Source organism: Salmo salar, chromosome ssa03, assembly GCF_905237065.1.
Source record: "Salmo salar chromosome ssa03, Ssal_v3.1, whole genome shotgun sequence".
NCBI lineage: Eukaryota > Metazoa > Chordata > Actinopteri > Salmoniformes > Salmonidae > Salmo > Salmo salar.
The window spans coordinates 9,462,384-9,474,403 of NC_059444.1; the positions used below are offsets into that span (position 1 = coordinate 9,462,384).

General features: G+C 42.0%; 13 non-coding genes across 13 annotated transcripts; 7 read left to right on the top strand and 6 right to left on the bottom strand.

Moving 5' to 3' along the window:
- Positions 1-243: 243 nt before the first annotated feature.
- On the top strand, positions 244-315 carry trnaw-cca (transfer RNA tryptophan (anticodon CCA)). Its single transcript has one exon. It is a non-coding gene; the product is annotated as a tRNA-Trp (tRNA).
- A 1,160-nt stretch (positions 316-1,475) lies between these two features.
- Positions 1,476-1,548, bottom strand: trnak-uuu (transfer RNA lysine (anticodon UUU)). The gene has a single exon. It is a non-coding gene; the product is annotated as a tRNA-Lys (tRNA).
- A 166-nt stretch (positions 1,549-1,714) lies between these two features.
- Positions 1,715-1,786, top strand: trnaw-cca (transfer RNA tryptophan (anticodon CCA)). Its single transcript has one exon. It is a non-coding gene; the product is annotated as a tRNA-Trp (tRNA).
- Positions 1,787-2,949: 1,163 nt separating this feature from the next.
- On the bottom strand, positions 2,950-3,022 carry trnak-uuu (transfer RNA lysine (anticodon UUU)). Its single transcript has one exon. It is a non-coding gene; the product is annotated as a tRNA-Lys (tRNA).
- Positions 3,023-3,188: 166 nt separating this feature from the next.
- Positions 3,189-3,260, top strand: trnaw-cca (transfer RNA tryptophan (anticodon CCA)). The gene has a single exon. It is a non-coding gene; the product is annotated as a tRNA-Trp (tRNA).
- A 1,162-nt stretch (positions 3,261-4,422) lies between these two features.
- Positions 4,423-4,495, bottom strand: trnak-uuu (transfer RNA lysine (anticodon UUU)). Its single transcript has one exon. It is a non-coding gene; the product is annotated as a tRNA-Lys (tRNA).
- A 166-nt stretch (positions 4,496-4,661) lies between these two features.
- trnaw-cca (transfer RNA tryptophan (anticodon CCA)) lies at positions 4,662-4,733 on the top strand. Its single transcript has one exon. It is a non-coding gene; the product is annotated as a tRNA-Trp (tRNA).
- Positions 4,734-5,894: 1,161 nt separating this feature from the next.
- Positions 5,895-5,967, bottom strand: trnak-uuu (transfer RNA lysine (anticodon UUU)). The gene has a single exon. It is a non-coding gene; the product is annotated as a tRNA-Lys (tRNA).
- Positions 5,968-6,133: 166 nt separating this feature from the next.
- trnaw-cca (transfer RNA tryptophan (anticodon CCA)) lies at positions 6,134-6,205 on the top strand. Its single transcript has one exon. It is a non-coding gene; the product is annotated as a tRNA-Trp (tRNA).
- Positions 6,206-7,603: 1,398 nt separating this feature from the next.
- trnaw-cca (transfer RNA tryptophan (anticodon CCA)) lies at positions 7,604-7,675 on the top strand. The gene has a single exon. It is a non-coding gene; the product is annotated as a tRNA-Trp (tRNA).
- A 1,392-nt stretch (positions 7,676-9,067) lies between these two features.
- trnaw-cca (transfer RNA tryptophan (anticodon CCA)) lies at positions 9,068-9,139 on the top strand. Its single transcript has one exon. It is a non-coding gene; the product is annotated as a tRNA-Trp (tRNA).
- Positions 9,140-10,301: 1,162 nt separating this feature from the next.
- Positions 10,302-10,374, bottom strand: trnak-uuu (transfer RNA lysine (anticodon UUU)). The gene has a single exon. It is a non-coding gene; the product is annotated as a tRNA-Lys (tRNA).
- Positions 10,375-11,774: 1,400 nt separating this feature from the next.
- trnak-uuu (transfer RNA lysine (anticodon UUU)) lies at positions 11,775-11,847 on the bottom strand. Its single transcript has one exon. It is a non-coding gene; the product is annotated as a tRNA-Lys (tRNA).
- Between the last annotated feature and the right edge of the window lie 173 nt (positions 11,848-12,020).

A 12,020-nucleotide genomic window follows, 5' to 3' on the forward strand; every position in this document is an offset into this window, starting at 1 on the left:
GCAGCGCCCGAACAGGGACTTGAACCCTGGACCCTAATATTTAAAGTCTGATGCTCTACCGACTGAGCTATTCGGGGTCTGCCTTTGCTTATTTTAATACACCTAACCTCTAGGGGAGAGGCACGTGCTGACGAGGGGGCATTGTCAGATGGTACATTTCCCCAGAGAACCAGGCCTCCATTCCAAATGATACAGTCAACGAAATCTGAACTAGGCATCCCCTCCAAAGATGCATTTTGTCTAGACCGCGTGGCTCAACGGTAGCGCGTCTGACTCCAGATCAGAAGGTTGCGTGTTCAAATCACGTCGTGGTCAGTGTTTTTATGTGTGCATCTCTACCTTCTTTAAACAGCGAAGTCAATGAATCAGCACAAGTACCAATGTGGCTTACAGTACAAATCCCGAACGAAAACAACCAAGCCAATGCTGCTTTAGATGACAATTGTCTCTCATAAAAGCCTGTCACACTGCAAATTCCCAGATCAGATGATGCTGTGTGATTGATTGACAGGCTTAAATCAGTCTTCGAACACGGATTTTAACTTCTTATGGCTTAGGGGAAGTGATTCGACATCTGGATGAGAAGCGTGCCCAAAGTAAACTGCCTGTCACTCAGGCCCAGAACCTAGGATATGCATATAAATGGTAGATTTGGATAGAACACACTTTAAAGTTTCCAAAACCGTTCAAATGATGTCTGTGAGTATAACAGAACTGATATGGCAGGTGAAAATCTGAGGAAAATCCATCCGGGAAGTGGGATTTTTTTGATGTGGGAAGTTTTCAATTGAATGCCTATTGAGTTTCTAATGGGTTAGGACCCAGATTGCAGTTCCTATGGCTTCCACTAGATGTCAACAGTCTTTAGACATTGTTTCAGGATTGTTTTCTGAAAAATGAAGAAGAATGAGACCTTCTGTCAGTGGACTGAGGAAGCATGCAGTGCTGGTTTGCGCACATGACCAAGCGCGCGCCCGTCGTTGTTTTTTCCTTTCTATTGAATACGCTATTGTCCGGTTGAAATATTATCGAGTATTTAGACAATTGCCATCCTGAAGATTAATTATAAAAATCGTTTGACATGTTTCAACAAACTTTACCGGTACTGTTCGGACGTATTCGTCTGCGTGTTTTGACCGCCTTTGAGCCAGTGGATTACTGAACACAACGTGCCAACAAAACTGAGTTTTTGGGATATAAAGAGGGACTTTATTGAACAAAACAAACATTTATTGTGTAGCTGAGACTCTTGTGACTGCAACCAGATGAAAATCTTCAAAGGTAAGTGATTAATTTGATCGCTATTTCTGACTTTCGTGACTCTATATGATTGGAAAATGTTTGTATGCCTTTGTAAGCGGGGCGCTGTCCAAAGATAATCGCATGGTATGCTTTCTCAGTAAAGCCATTTTTAAATCTGACCAAATGCAAGTATGGAAAGACTACCTACTGAAGGAAGGTGAACATTAAAGCAGCGCCCGAACAGGGACTTGAACCCTGGACCCTCAGATTAAAAGTCTGATGCTCTACCGACTGAGCTATTCGGGCTCTGCATTTACTTATTTTCATACACCTAACCTGTCGGGCAGAGGCACGTGCTGACGAGGGGGCATTGTCAGATGATACATTTCCCAAGAGATCCAGGCCTCCATTCCAAATGATACAGTCAACGAAATCTGAACTAGGCATCCCCTCCAAAGATGCATTTTGTCTAGACCTCGTGGCGCAACGGTAGCGCGTCTGACTCCAGATCAGAAGGTTGCGTGTTCAAATCACGTCGTGGTCAGTGTTTTCGTGTGTGCAATCTCTACCTTCTTTAAACAGCGAAGTCAATGAATCAACACAAGTACCAATGTGGCTTACAGTACAAATCTCGAACGAAAACAACCAAACCAATTCTGCTTTAGATGACAATTGTCTCTCATAAAAGCCTGTCACACTGCAAATTCCCAGATCAGATGATGCTGTGTGATTGATTGACAGGCTTAAATCAGTCTTCGAACACGGATTTTAACTTCTTATGGCTTAGGGGAAGTGTTTCGACATTTGGATGAGAAGCTTGCCCAAAGTAAACTGCCTGTTACTCAGGCCCAGAATCTAGGATATGCATATAATTGGTAGATTTGGATAGAACACACTTTAAAGTTTCCAAAACCGTTCAAATGATGTCTGTGAGTATAACAGAACTGATATGGCAGGTGAAAATCTGAGGAAAATCCATCCGGGAAGTGGGATTTTTTTTGATGTGGGAAGTTTTCAATTGAATGCCTATTGAGTTTCTAATGGGTTAGGACCCATATTGCAGTTCCTATGGCTTCCACTAGATGTCAACAGTCTTTAGACATTGTTTCAGGATTGTTTTCTGAAAAAATGAAGAAGAATGAGACCTTCTGTCAGTGGACTGAGGAAGCATGCAGTGCTGGTTTGCGCACATGACCAAGTGCGCGCCCGTCGTTGTTTTTCCTTTCTATTGAGTACGCTATTGTCCGGTTGAAATATTATCGAGTATTTAGACAATTGCCATCCTGAAGATTAATTATAAAAATCGTTTGACATGTTTCAACAAACTTTACCGGTACTGTTCGGACGTATTCGTCTGCGTGTTTTGACCGCCTTTGAGCCAGTGGATTACTGAACACAACGAGCCAACAAAACTGAGTTTTTGGGATATAAAGAGGGACTTTATTGAACAAAACAAACATTTATTGTGTAGCTGAGACTCTTGTGACTGCAACCAGATGAAAATCTTCAAAGGTAAGTGATTAATTTGATTGCTATTTCTGACTTTCGTGACTCTATATGATTGGAAAATGTTTGTATGCTTCTTTGTAAGCGGGCGCTGTCCTCAGATAATCGCATGGTATGCTTTCGCAGTAAAGCCATTTTTAAATCTGACCAAATGCAAGTATGGAAAGACTACCTACTGAAGGAAGGAGAACATTAAAGCAGCGCCCGAACAGGGACTTGAACCCTGGACCCTCAGATTAAAAGTCTGATGCTCTACCGACTGAGCTATTCGGGCTCTGCATTTACTTATTTTCATACACCTAACCTGTCGGGCAGAGGCACGTGCTGACGAGGGGGCATTGTCAGATGGTACATTTCCCAAGAGATCCAGGCCTCCATTCCAAATGATACAGTCAACGAAATCTGAACTAGGCATCCCCTCCAAAGATGCATTTTGTCTAGACCTCGTGGCGCAACGGTAGCGCGTCTGACTCCAGATCAGAAGGTTGCGTGTTCAAATCACGTCGTGGTCAGTGTTTTCGTTTGTGCAATCTCTACCTTCTTTAAACAGCGAAGTCAATGAATCAACACAAGTACCAATGTGGCTTACAGTACAAATCTCGAACGAAAACAACCAAACCAATTCTGCTTTAGATGACAATTGTCTCTCATAAAAGCCTGTCACACTGCAAATTCCCAGATCAGATGATGCTGTGTGATTGATTGACAGGCTTAAATCAGTCTTCGAACACGGATTTTAACTTCTTATGGCTTAGGGGAAGTGATTCGACATCTGGATGAGAAGCGTGCCCAAAGTAAACTGCCTGTCACTCAGGCCCAGAATCTAGGATATGCATATAAATGGTAGATTTGGATAGAACACACTTTAAAGTTTCCAAAACCGTTCAAATGATGTCTGTGAGTATAACAGAACTGATATGGCAGGTGAAAAATCTGAGGAAAATCCATCCGGGAAGTGGGATTTTTTTTGATGTGGGAAGTTTTCAATTGAATGCCTATTGAGTTTCTAATGGGTTAGGACCCATATTGCAGTTCCTATGGCTTCCACTAGATGTCAACAGTCTTTAGACATTGTTTCAGGATTGTTTTCTGAAAAATGAAGAAGAATGAGACCTACTGTCAGTGGACTGAGGAAGCATGCAGTGCAGGTTTGCGCACATGACCAAGTGCGCGCCCGTCGTTGTTTTTCCTTTCTATTGAATACGCTATTGTCCGGTTGAAATATTATCGAGTATTTAGACAATTGCCAACCTGAAGATTAATTATAAAAATCGTTTGACATGTTTCAACAAACTTTACCGGTACTGTTCGGACGTATTCGTCTGCGTGTTTTGACCGCCTTTGAGCCAGTGGATTACTGAACACAACGAGCCAACAAAACTGAGTTTTTGGGATATAAAGAGGGACTTTATTGAACAAAACAAACATTTATTGTGTAGCTGAGACTCTTGTGACTGCAACCAGATGAAAATCTTCAAAGGTAAGTGATTAATTTGATTGCTATTTCTGACTTTCGTGACTCTATATGATTGGAAAATGTTTGTATGCTTTTGTAAGCGGGGCGCTGTCCTCAGATAATCGCATGGTATGCTTTCGCAGTAAAGCCATTTTTAAATCTGACCAAATGCAAGTATGGAAAGACTACCTACTGAAGGAAGGAGAAGATTAAAGCAGCGCCCGAACAGGGACTTGAACCCTGGACCCTCAAATTAAAAGTCTGATGCTCTACCGACTGAGCTATTCGGGCTCTGCATTTACTTATTTTCATACACCTAACCTGTCGGGCAGAGGCACGTGCTGACGAGGGGGCATTGTCAGATGATACATTTCCCAAGAGATCCAGGCCTCCATTCCAAATGATACAGTCAACGAAATCTGAACTAGGCATCCCCTCCAAAGATGCATTTTGTCTAGACATCGTGGCGCAACGGTAGCGCGTCTGACTCCAGATCAGAAGGTTGCGTGTTCAAATCACGTCGTGGTCAGTGTTTTCGTTTGTGCAATCTCTACCTTCTTTAAACAGCGAAGTCAATGAATCAACACAAGTACCAATGTGGCTTACAGTACAAACCTCGAACGAAAACAACCAAACCAATTCTGCTTTAGATGACAATTGTCTCTCATAAAAGCCTGTCACACTGCAAATTCCCAGATCAGATGATGCTGTGTGATTGATTGACAGGCTTAAATCAGTTTTCGAACACGGATTTTAACTTCTTATGGCTTAGGGGAAGTGATTCGACATCTGGATGAGAAGATTGCCCAAAGTAAACTGCCTGTCACTCAGGCCCAGAATCTAGGATATGCATATAAATGGTAGATTTGGATAGAACACACTTTAAAGTTTCCAAAACCGTTCAAATGATGTCTGTGAGTATAACAGAACTGATATGGCAGGTGAAAATCTGAGGAAAATCCATCCGGGAAGTGGGATTTTTTTTGATGTGGGAAGTTTTCAATTGAATGCCTATTGAGTTTCTAATGGGTTAGGACCCATATTGCAGTTCCTATGGCTTCCACTAGATGTCAACAGTCTTTAGACATTGTTTCAGGATTGTTTTCTGAAAAATGAAGAAGAATGAGACCTACTGTCAGTGGACTGAGGAAGCATGCAGTGCAGGTTTGCGCACATGACCAAGTGCGCGCCGCCGTTGTTTTTTCCTTTCTATTGAATACGCTATTGTCCGGTTGAAATATTATCGAGTATTTAGACAATTGCCAACCTGAAGATTAATTATAAAAATCGTTTGACATGTTTCAACAAACTTTACCGGTACTGTTCGGACGTATTCGTCTGCGTGTTTTGACCGCCTTTGAGCCAGTGGATTACTGAACACAACGTGCCAACAAAACTGAGTTTTTGGGATATAAAGAGGGACTTTATTGAACAAAACAAACATTTATTGTGTAGCTGAGACTCTTGTGACTGCAACCAGATGAAAATCTTCAAAGGTAAGTGATTAATTTGATTGCTATTTCTGACTTTCGTGACTCTATATGATTGGAAAATGTTTGTATGCTTTTGTAAGCGGGGCGCTGTCCTCAGATAATCGCATGGTATGCTTTCGTAGTAAAGCCATTTTTAAATCTGACCAAATGCAAGTATGGAAAGACTACCTACTGAAGGAAGGAGAAGATTAAAGCAGCGCCCGAACAGGGACTTGAACCCTGGACCCTCAAATTAAAAGTCTGATGCTCTACCGACTGAGCTATTCGGGCTCTGCATTTACGTATTTTCATACACCTAACCTGTCGGGCAGAGGCACGTGCTGACGAGGGGGCATTGTCAGATGATACATTTCCCAAGAGATCCAGGCCTCCATTCCAAATGATACAGTCAACGAAATCTGAACTAGGCATCCCCTCCAAAGATGCATTTTGTCTAGACATCGTGGCGCAACGGTAGCGCGTCTGACTCCAGATCAGAAGGTTGCGTGTTCAAATCACGTCGTGGTCAGTGTTTTCGTTTGTGCAATCTCTACCTTCTTTAAACAGCGAAGTCAATGAATCAACACAAGTACCAATGTGGCTTACAGTACAAATCTCGAACGAAAACAACCAAACCAATTCTGCTTTAGATGACAATTGTCTCTCATAAAAGCCTGTCACACTGCAAATTCCCAGATCAGATGATGCTGTGTGATTGATTGACAGGCTTAAATCAGTCTTCGAACACGGATTTTAACTTCTTATGGCTTAGGGGAAGTATTTCGACGTCTGGATGAGAAGCTTGCCCAAAGTAAACTGCCTGTTACTCAGGCCCAGAATCTAGGATATGCATATAAATGGTAGATTTGGATAGAACACACTTTAAAGTTTCCAAAACCGTTCAAATGATGTCTGTGAGTATAACAGAACTGATATGGCAGGTGAAAAATCTGAGGAAAATCCATCCGGGAAGTGGGATTTTTTTTGATGTGGGAAGTTTTCAATTGAATGCCTATTGAGTTTCTAATGGGTTAGGACCCATATTGCAGTTCCTATGGCTTCCACTAGATGTCAACAGTCTTTAGACATTGTTTCAGGATTGTTTTCTGAAAAATGAAGAAGAATGAGACCTACTGTCAGTGGACTGAGGAAGCATGCAGTGCAGGTTTGCGCACATGACCAAGTGCGCGTCCGTTGTTTTTCCTTTCTATTGAATACGCTATTGTCCGGTTGAAATATTATCGAGTATTTAGACAATTGCCAACCTGAAGATTAATTATAAAAATCGTTTGACATGTTTCAACAAACTTTACCGGTACTGTTCGGACGTATTCGTCTGCGTGTTTTGACCGCCTTTGAGCCAGTGGATTACTGAACACAACGTGCCAACAAAACTGAGTTTTTGGGATATAAAGAGGGACTTTATTGAACAAAACAAACATTTATTGTGTAGCTGAGACTCTTGTGACTGCAACCAGATGAAAATCTTCAAAGGTAAGTGATTAATTTGATCGCTATTTCTGACTTTCGTGACTCTATATGATTGGAAAATGTTTGTATGCCTTTGTAAGCGGGGCGCTGTCCTCAGATAATCGCATGGTATGCTTTCTCAGTAAAGGCATTTTTAAATCTGACCAAATGCAAGTATGGAAAGACTACCTACTGAAGGAAGGTGAACATTAAAGCAGCGCCCGAACAGGGACTTGAACCCTGGACCCTAATATTTAAAGTCTGATGCTCTACCGACTGAGCTATTCGGGGTCTGCCTTTGCTTATTTTAATACACCTAACCTCTAGGGGAGAGGCACGTGCTGACGAGGGGGCATTGTCAGATGGTACATTTCCCCAGAGAACCAGGCCTCCATTCCAAATGATACAGTCAACGAAATCTGAACTAGGCATCCCCTCCAAAGATGCATTTTGTCTAGACATCGTGGCGCAACGGTAGCGCGTCTGACTCCAGATCAGAAGGTTGCGTGTTCAAATCACGTCGTGGTCAGTGTTTTCGTTTGTGCAATCTCTACCTTCTTTAAACAGCGAAGTCAATGAATCAACACAAGTACCAATGTGGCTTACAGTACAAATCTCGAACGAAAACAACCAAACCAATTCTGCTTTAGATGACAATTGTCTCTCATAAAAGCCTGTCACACTGCAAATTCCCAGATCAGATGATGCTGTGTGATTGATTGACAGGCTTAAATCAGTTTTCGAACACGGATTTTAACTTCTTATGGCTTAGGGGAAGTATTTCGACGTCTGGATGAGAAGCTTGCCCAAAGTAAACTGCCTGTTACTCAGGCCCAGAATCTAGGATATGCATATAATTGGTAGATTTGGATAGAACACACTTTAAAGTTTCCAAAACCGTTCAAATGATGTCTGTGAGTATAACAGAACTGATATGGCAGGTGAAAAATCTGAGGAAAATCCATCCGGGAAGTGGGATTTTTTTTGATGTGGGAAGTTTTCAATTGAATGCCTATTGAGTTTCTAATGGGTTAGGACCCATATTGCAGTTCCTATGGCTTCCACTAGATGTCAACAGTCTTTAGACATTGTTTCAGGATTGTTTTCTGAAAAATGAAGAAGAATGAGACCTACTGTCAGTGGACTGAGGAAGCATGCAGTGCAGGTTTGCGCACATGACCAAGTGCGCGCCCGTCGTTGTTTTTCCTTTCTATTGAATACGCTATTGTCCGGTTGAAATATTATCGAGTATTTAGACAATTGCCAACCTGAAGATTAATTATAAAAATCGTTTGACATGTTTCAACAAACTTTACCGGTACTGTTCGGACGTATTCGTCTGCGTGTTTTGACCGCCTTTGAGCCAGAGGATTACTGAACCCAACGCGCCAACAAAACTGAGTTTTTGGGATATAAAGAGGGACTTTATTGAACAAAACAAACATTTATTGTGTAGCTGAGACTCTTGTGACTGCAACCAGATGAAAATCTTCAAAGGTAAGTGATTAATTTGATCGCTATTTCTGACTTTCGTGACTCTATATGATTGGAAAATGTTTGTATGCGGGGCGCTGTCCTCAGATAATCGCATGGTATGCTTTCGCAGTAAAGCCATTTTTAAATCTGACCAAATGCAAGTATGGAAAGACTACCTACTGAAGGAAGGAGAACATTAAAGCAGCGCCCGAACAGGGACTTGAACCCTGGACCCTAATATTTAAAGTCTGATGCTCTACCGACTGAGCTATTCGGGCTCTGCATTTACTTATTTTCATACACCTAACCTGTCGGGCAGAGGCACGTGCTGACGAGGGGGCATTGTCAGATGGTACATTTCCCCAAGAGATCCAGGCCTCCATTCCAAATGATACAGTCAACGAAATCTGAACTAGGCATCCCCTCCAAAGATGCATTTTGTCTAGACCGCGTGGCTCAACGGTAGCGCGTCTGACTCCAGATCAGAAGGTTGCGTGTTCAAATCACGTCGTGGTCAGTGTTTTGTATGTGTGCAATCTCTACCTTCTTTAAACAGCGAAGTCAATGAATCAACACAAGTACCAATGTGGCTTACAGTACAAATCTCGAACGAAAACAACCAAGCCAATGCTGCTTTAGATGACAATTGTCTCTCATAAAAGCCTGTCACACTGCAAATTCCCAGATCAGATGATGCTGTGTGATTGATTGACAGGCTTAAATCAGTCTTCGAACACGGATTTTAACTTCTTATGGCTTAGGGGAAGTGATTCGACGTCTGGATGAGAAGCGTGCCCAAAGTAAACTGCCTGTCACTCAGGCCCAGAACCTAGGATATGCATATAAATGGTAGATTTGGATAGAACACACTTTAAAGTTTCCAAAACCGTTCAAATGATGTCTGTGAGTATAACAGAACTGATATGGCAGGTGAAAATCTGAGGAAAATCCATCCGGGAAGTGGGATTTTTTTTGATGTGGGAAGTTTTCAATTGAATGCCTATTGAGTTTCTAATGGGTTAGGACCCATATTGCAGTTCCTATGGCTTCCACTAGATGTCAACAGTCTTTAGACATTGTTTCAGGATTGTTTTCTGAAAAATGAAGAAGAATGAGACCTTCTGTCAGTGGACTGAGGAAGCATGCAGTGCTGGTTTGCGCACATGACCAAGTGCGCGCCCGTCGTTGTTTTTCCTTTCTATTGAATACGCTATTGTCCGGTTGAAATATTATCGAGTATTTAGACAATTGCCAACCTGAAGATTAATTATAAAAATCGTTTGACATGTTTCAACAAACTTTACCGGTACTGTTCGGACGTATTCGTCTGCGTGTTTTGACTGCCTTTGAGCCAGTGGATTACTGAACACAACGAGCCAACAAAACTGAGTTTTTGGGATATAAAGAGGGACTTTATTGAACAAAACAAACATTTATTGTGTAGCTGAGACTCTTGTGACTGCAACCAGATGAAAATCTTCAAAGGTAAGTGATTAATTTGATTGCTATTTCTGACTTTCGTGACTCTATATGATTGGAAAATGTTTGTATGCTTCTGTAAGTGGGGCGCTGTCCTCAGATAATCGCATGGTATGCTTTCGCAGTAAAGCCATTTTTAAATCTGACCAAATGCAAGTATGGAAAGACTACCTACTGAAGGAAGGAGAACATTAAAGCAGCGCCCGAACAGGGACTTGAACCCTGGACCCTCAAATTAAAAGTCTGATGCTCTACCGACTGAGCTATTCGGGCTCTGCATTTACGTATTTTCATACACCTAACCTGTCGGGCAGAGGCACGTGCTGACGAGGGGGCATTGTCAGATGATACATTTCCCAAGAGATCCAGGCCTCCATTCCAAATGATACAGTCAACGAAATCTGAACTAGGCATCCCCTCCAAAGATGCATTTTGTCTAGACATCGTGGCGCGCAACGGGTAGCGCGTCTGACTCCAGATCAGAAGGTTGCGTGTTCAAATCACGTCGTGGTCAGTGTTTTTTGTGTGCAATCTCTACCTTCTTTAAACAGCGAAGTCAATGAATCAACACAAGTACCAATGTGGCTTACAGTACAAACCTCGAACGAAAACAACCAAACCAATTCTGCTTTAGATGACAATTGTCTCTCATAAAAGCCTGTCACACTGCAAATTCCCAGATCAGATGATGCTGTGTGATTGATTGACAGGCTTAAATCAGTCTTCGAACACGGATTTTAACTTCTTATGGCTTAGGGGAAGTGATTCGACATCTGGATGAGAAGCGTGCCCAAAGTAAACTGCCTGTCACTCAGGCCCAGAACCTAGGATATGCATATAATTGGTAGATTTGGATAGAACACACTTTAAAGTTTCCAAAACCGTTCAAATGATGTCTGTGAGTATAACAGAACTGATATGGCAGGTGAAAATCTGAGGAAAATCCATCCGGGAAGTGGGATTTTTTTTGATGTGGGAAGTTTTCAATTGAATGCCTATTGAGTTTCTAATGGGTTAGGACCCATATTGCAGTTCCTATGGCTTCCACTAGATGTCAACAGTCTTTAGACATTGTTTCAGGATTGTTTTCTGAAAAATGAAGAAGAATGAGACCTACTGTCAGTGGACTGAGGAAGCATGCAGTGCAGGTTTGCGCACATGACCAAGTGCGCCGCTCGTTGTTTTTTCCTTTCTATTGAATACGCTATTGTCCGGTTGAAATATTATCGAGTATTTAGACAATTGCCAACCTGAAGATTAATTATAAAAATCGTTTGACATGTTTCAACAAACTTTACCGGTACTGTTCGGACGTATTCGTCTGCGTGTTTTGACCGCCTTTGAGCCAGTGGATTACTGAACACAACGCGCCAACAAAACTGAGTTTTTGGGATATAAAGAGGGACTTTATTGAACAAAACAAACATTTATTGTGTAGCTGAGACTCTTGTGACTGCAACCAGATGAAAATCTTCAAAGGTAAGTGATTAATTTGATCGCTATTTCTGACTTTCGTGACTCTATATGATTGGAAAATGTTTGTATGCTTTTGTAAGCGGGGCGCTGTCCTCAGATAATCGCATGGTATGCTTTCGCAGTAAAGCCATTTTTAAATCTGACCAAATGCAAGTATGGAAAGACTACCTACTGAAGGAAGGTGAACATTAAAGCAGCGCCCGAACAGGGACTTGAACCCTGGACCCTCAAATTAAAAGTCTGATGCTCTACCGACTGAGCTATTCGGGCTGCTGCATTTACGTATTTTCATACACCTAACCTGTCGGGCAGAGGCACGTGCTGACGAGGGGGCATTGTCAGATGATACATTTCCCAAGAGATCCAGGCCTCCATTCCAAATGATACAGTCAACGAAATCTGAACTAGGCATCCCCTCCAAAGATGCGTTTTGTCTAGACATC